A 6,272-nucleotide genomic window follows, 5' to 3' on the forward strand; every position below is an offset into this window, starting at 1 on the left:
ATTAACTTTTTCTTTTTTTTTCAGTTCAGATGAATTTTTTAACATGCCAGTGATTTCATTAGAAAAATAGCTTCACTTTGTACACATCTCTGTAATTTACCTCTGGGCACTCAAATATTCTGGAAAAATTATACTTTATAATGAGATTGAATAAATGTTTCATTTAAAAAATTTGCTCTTTTCAAGAAACATGCATCTGAGAAAGTAAGAACTTCATTTTTTAAGTGTACGGAGCAACACTCATGAACGTGTGTGTGTGTGCGCCTATGCTTTTAATGCTTCTGAAAATAACAAATAATATTGCAATATTATCTTTTAAGGGCCTAAAAGCATCCATCCCAGTTAATGATTCAACCCTCCCTTCCACTTTGACAAGCAGGGGTTTATTTTATACCCCCAGGTACATCCACAGCAACAGTCAAACACACTGGTCAAGACGTATTAGGCCTCAGTTTAGGCAGCTAGTCAATGACAAAACCAGGTCTAAAGTTGAAGATGGTTTCAGCTCCACAGGATACTCACTCCACAGAAGAAGCTATTTCTGAGATAGGCATCTTCTTGTTGACTTAATACATCCATCACTTTGGAAATGCTATACTGTCTCTCAAGATGTTTCTGAGAAGCTATTTTAGTCACCAAATCTTTACCTTTCACCTTCTTCAATTTTCATTTTTGGTTTAATTCCTCTCTGTAAATTTGCATGGAATAGGCAAGATAGGAGATGAATCAATTTTAAGGAAAGTTTTCTTTTGAGGAAGATTTAATCCATATTCTATTTACATCTCTGAGCTATTGAAACCCGCCCTTTAAAAAAGACATTGCACTTTTTTCCTTTTCTCTGGTGTTCCTCATTTATTCTAAGTGGACAGAGCACAGAAGATGGTCCACTGTGGTAGGGATTTTAGCCCAACAGAATGCCCATTCTATTTTTGGTGAGCATATGTTTTTAGGAATTATTGGCTTTTTAATTATATATTTTATAAACAATGCACTTGTATTTAAAATCCAGACAGAAACTTCCAGTTTTGTTTTTGTTGAATTTGTGGGTTTACTTCTAAAGTGGAAGTCTTGCCATGGGCTTCTCATGCACCTCCAATCCTAACCATTGCCTCAGTAAAGTGAGGAGTCTGTTCTGGTGTTTGAGATTCTACCAGCTTTGACACATTGGTGAAGTCGCTCAGTCATGTCCGACTCTTTGAGACCCTGTGGACTGTAACCTACTAGGCTTCTCTGTCCATGGGATTTTCCAGGCAAGAATACTAGAGTGGATTGCCATTTCCTTCTCCAGGGGATCTTGCCGACCCAGGAATCAAACCTGGGTCTCCCGCATTGGAGGCAGATGCTTTAACCTCTGAGCCACCAGGGAAGCCCTCTGACACATTATGAATCTTTAATTCTGTAAACCCAGATTAGTTCTCTAATAGATTGTAAACATCTTTCCATATTCCACTCTCTGACCTCATTTCCCATATGGATTCTTTTTTCAAAATGAACAAGAAACTCATATAATGCGATATCAAAGAAACTCAAACAGCCCAATTAAAAATGGGCAGAGAATCTGAATAGATATTTTTTTTCCAAAAAAGACTTACAGATGGCCAACAGACACATGAAAAGATGCTCAACATCACTAATTATCAGGAAAACGCAAGTCAAAACCACAATGAGATATCACCTCACACCTGTCAGAATGGCTATCATCAAAAAGAAATTGCAAGGGACTGCCCAGGCAGTCCTTCCCAGCAGGGCTTCCCTGGGGGCTCAGACGGTAAAGCCTCTGCCTGCAATGCAGGAGACCCGGGTTCGATCCCTGGGTTGGGAAGATCCCCTGGAGAAGGCAATGGCAATCCACTCCAGCACTCTTGCCTGGAAAATCCCATGGACGGAAGAGCCTGATAGGCTACAAGGCTACAGTCCATGAGGTCTCGAAGAGTCGGACACGACTGAGCGACTTCACTTTCACTCCCAGGCAGTCCAGTGGTTAAGACTTCACCTTCCAATGCAGGGGGTACAGCTTCAATTCCTGGTTGGGGAGCTAAGATCCAACATGCCTCAGAGCCAAAAAACCTAAACAGAAGCAATGTTGTAACAAATTCAATTAAAAAGTTTAAAGATGGTCCACAAAAAAATATCTTCAAAAAAAAAAAAAAAAGAGAGAAGTAGCAAGGAGAAAAAGAAACCCTCATGCACTGTTGGTGGGGATGCAGGTGGGTTCAGTCATTATGGAAAACTGTATGGAGATTTCTCAAAAAAACTGAAAATAGAACTACCATATGGTCCAGCGATTCCGCTCCTCAGTATTGATCCAAAGAAAACACACTATATCAAAAAAGTACATACAAGCTTAAGCACGTTCATTGCAGTATTGTTTACGGTAGCCACAATATGGAAGCAACCTAAGTGCCCATCAGTAGACAAATGGATAAAGAGGAAGTGGTGAAGGAGATGAGAAATAGGCGAGGGACATTAAGAGGTACAAAATTCCAGATGCAGAAAACAAATGAGCCACAGGTACAAAATGTACAAAATTAAAAACAAATGAGCAAGACGTAAGAAGCGTCATTTCTGAGTGACGTTTTTATTGAAAGGGTATCTCCTTTGATAAGTTAACTTGGAACACAATTTTATTTCTTTTCAGGTCTCAAGGAATTACTTTTCTTCACAGAGGAAATCGTACCTAAGCCATAATCTCTGATTCCATCTCTAAGTCCAGAACCTTGTACCCTGGGCTATTTGATTAGAAAGATGCTGTTTTGGGAGAGAGGCCATCTCTTCCTATCTCTCTGCCTGGTCTCCCATCTCTTCTCACTAATTTGCTTTCTCAGCAGACTTATACTTCATTTGGGGGTATTTACAAACTGTAAACATGGGTCAAATACATGGGGTAGGTAGGTTTACTTGGGTGAACTGCTAGGTTCAAAGTAAAGAATTTCTACAAGATCTTTAAATTTCTGATTTTGTATTTCCGATTATTGTACTAGACTTTTGGAGAGTGGTCTTCATAAATCCCAGTGCAAGTAGAACAAAAGTGTTGAGCCATGAGCCTTACCTGCTTGGCCAGTAGATGGAAGTATTTCATAAGGAAATAGACAAAAGCAGGGTTTTGGTTGGTGGTTCTGGTTTTGCTGTGTTTAAGAGGATGGACAAAGATGCGGACAAAGGTCCGTCTAGTCAAAGCTATGGTTTTTCCAGTGGTCATGTATGGCTGGGAGAGTTGGACCATAAAGAAAGCTGAGCGCTGAAGAATTGATGCTTTTGAACTGTGATGCTGGAAAAGACTTCTGAGAGTCCCTTGGACTGCAAGGAGATCCAACCAGTCAATCCTAAAGGAAATCAGTCCTGACTATTCATTGAAAGGACTGATGCTGAAGCTGAAACTACAATACTTTGGCCACCTGATGCGAAGAGCTGATTCATTGGAAAAGACCCTGATGCTGGGAAAGACTGAAGGCAGGAGAAGAAGGGGATGACAGAGGATGAGTCGGTTGGATGGCATCACCGACTTGATGGACATGAGTTTGAACAAGCTCTGGGAGTTGGTGATGGACAGGGAAGCCCGTGCTATATAGTCCATAGGGTCACAAAGAGTCAGACACGACTGAGCGGTTGAACTGAAGAAGATGAAAGACTCGTCCCAGAAAAGAAGTAGAAAGGAGAAATGAAAAACAGAAGCTCAGAGACAAGTTCTATAAAGCACAGAGCTTCTAAATGGACTAAAAACCCATTTTCTGTTGAGGTTTTCTCTATCCTCTGTGACTCTGTCCCTTTTGAAAGAATAGAAGGATAAATTAAACAGTTCATAACTCTGGAGTTTTGTTTCTTTTTTAATACAATCTCTATGAATTCTTGAGAGTCTGAAAAAAATCTTTTCAGGACAGTGAACAATGCAATCAGCCTCTCCAGCAATCAGGCCAGCTGAACATGAAGCTGATGACCTCACTGGAATGCTTAATGCCCATCAGCAAGAGTGGTGTGAGAGGAACCATGGGGAGGCCTGTGTTGGCAGCTCCAACCAACGATTCCGGCTGGGGTTCCAATGCAAGAATCACAAAGCCATTGCTGTGTCCCTCCTCTCGCCTGCTCCTGTTTAGAACTACTGGTCTACCATGGCCAAGGTAAGGTGGATAACCAAGCATTGTACCAGCAGCTGGTTGCATGAGTCTTCTGGGTACTATGTGAGTGTGTTTCCAATATCCCAATTTCAGTGAACTGTGTGTTCGAGTTTCTAGGTAAAATCATATCCAGCGTGGAAATTAGATTGAAAAACGGAATTGTCGCCAACAGCAGAGGAGATGAAAGCCATCATTTCTGTATCAGCTCCCACTGAATTGGTGCACTCATCCACACACCCCTCTCCAAATACCCCAGTCTCCTTGTGAGTTTCAGCAGGAGATGAAAGGACTGGATTTTTAGCTCCATGTTAGTTTTGGGGAAACAATCCAACAGTTTTCCAAGTATGTCAGGAGAGAAATGAAAACTCTACAGATAAAAAATAACTTCTAGAAACCAAATTTCTTTTCATCTACTTATTTTTAAAGAAAACCCCAACAAATAACAAGCATGCATGAGGCAAATGAAATGCTCTGAGACTGGTTAACATCTTCTAAAACAGAGCTCGGCTTATTCGCCCAGCTCTATTATTTCTCTCATCAAAGGGTAATGTTGCCCTCTTTATTAGTATTTCTGACTTTTTTCATCAGCATTGTGATTTTAATTGCATTTGTCTAAAAACTGCCTCTATAAGCAATGCCCTTGATATAGAGTTTCAATGTAAATGCTGCATTAATACACTTATTTTCTTCTTGTAGTATGTCCTTGAAGTAAGGGCTTTTTAAAATATAATATGCAAAAACTATGTAGATAAGCATTGAGGTATAAGAATTATTGAGCATTAAATCTATTTATCCCGAAGTTCTTTTTTTTTTAAATGACGAGATCAAGGCAGAGGAATATATTCTTCAATTTATGAAAGCAAAGTTATCATCCCCACCCCCCCCCACCCCCACCCAATCCAAATGCATGGCATTTTGGAAGGAAGAAGATAAACCTACAAGGGTTTATTCATCATCAAGCTCCAATGGGCAGTTTCTTTGGTAAGATCTTTGGGCCTCCTGAGTATTTTAAAACATCTTTTGATCTCACTTCTAAGAAGCAATGAACTTATTTGGGGGGTGGAGCAGGAGAATGCTATAGAAGAATGATGGATCGCAACCTTTCTGGCCAGGAGAGACAGGGAAAGGAGAAAGCAATTTGCTGGTAACATATTATTTGCTGGTTGAGAAAGCCCAATTCCATGGAGCAGCCATCGCTGAGCAAGCTCCCTGGACCCTCCGCACTTACACTGTCTGTAACCACTAGTGCCAAGAGCTGGGGCCGGATGCCACCGCACTTAACAGTCAGCCCTCCATATCTGTGGATGTGAAACTCGGCAGATTTGAAGGGCCAACCATCCTGTGTCATTTTATATATAAGAGACTTGAGCATCTGGGGTTTTGGTGTGAGTGGTCCTAGAACCAACTTTCTGGGGACACCAGGGGCCACCGTACTCACCAAAGCAAAGGTGTGTGTGTGTGTGTGTTAGTCACTCACTCATCCCTGACTCTTTGTGACCTTCTGTCCATGGAATTCTCCAGGGAAGAATACTGGAGCACAGTGGTTTGCCATTCCCTTCTCCAGGGGATCTTCCTGATCCAGGGAGCAAACCCTTGTCTCCTGCATTGCAGGCAGACCACCAAAGCGAAGGTAGTTCTTTGGAAATCTTGCCATTAGGGTGCAACAGCGACTAATTTTTGCCTTCAAGGCCCTCCCACCACTACCTGCTCCCCACTTTTTAAAAAAGGGTTAGGGTTTTGGGTGTGTTTTGTTTGTTTTTTCCACCTTGGGGCACAGGTGAATGAGCCCTTCTAAAATCACACCTTTGCAGTTTTCTGCTCAGAGTTGGGGAAGAAATGGAGTCCTGAGAAATGGTGGATGAAACAAAGCCTGTGTCTTCCTTTATTTGTCCGTTCTGCCTTGGCTTAGCTCAAGGAAGCTGGAGAGAGGGGATGTTTGGGACCCTGCACAGGAATCTCATGAGTTTGGGATCGGGTTGCTCTGGAGACCTTTCCCCTTTGGATTTTCAGGAATCAGACAAACTGAATTTAGGTTTGCAAAGTTAATCCTTGCCCTGAGGCACCATCCTTGGATTAATAAATCTAATGAAAGAACCAAAATAGTAAATTATTTTACTGCATTTCCACTTAAAATGTTTTTTTCTGCTTGGACCTTTCTTG

Source organism: Capricornis sumatraensis, chromosome 4, assembly GCF_032405125.1.
Source record: "Capricornis sumatraensis isolate serow.1 chromosome 4, serow.2, whole genome shotgun sequence".
Classification (NCBI taxonomy): domain Eukaryota; kingdom Metazoa; phylum Chordata; class Mammalia; order Artiodactyla; family Bovidae; genus Capricornis; species Capricornis sumatraensis.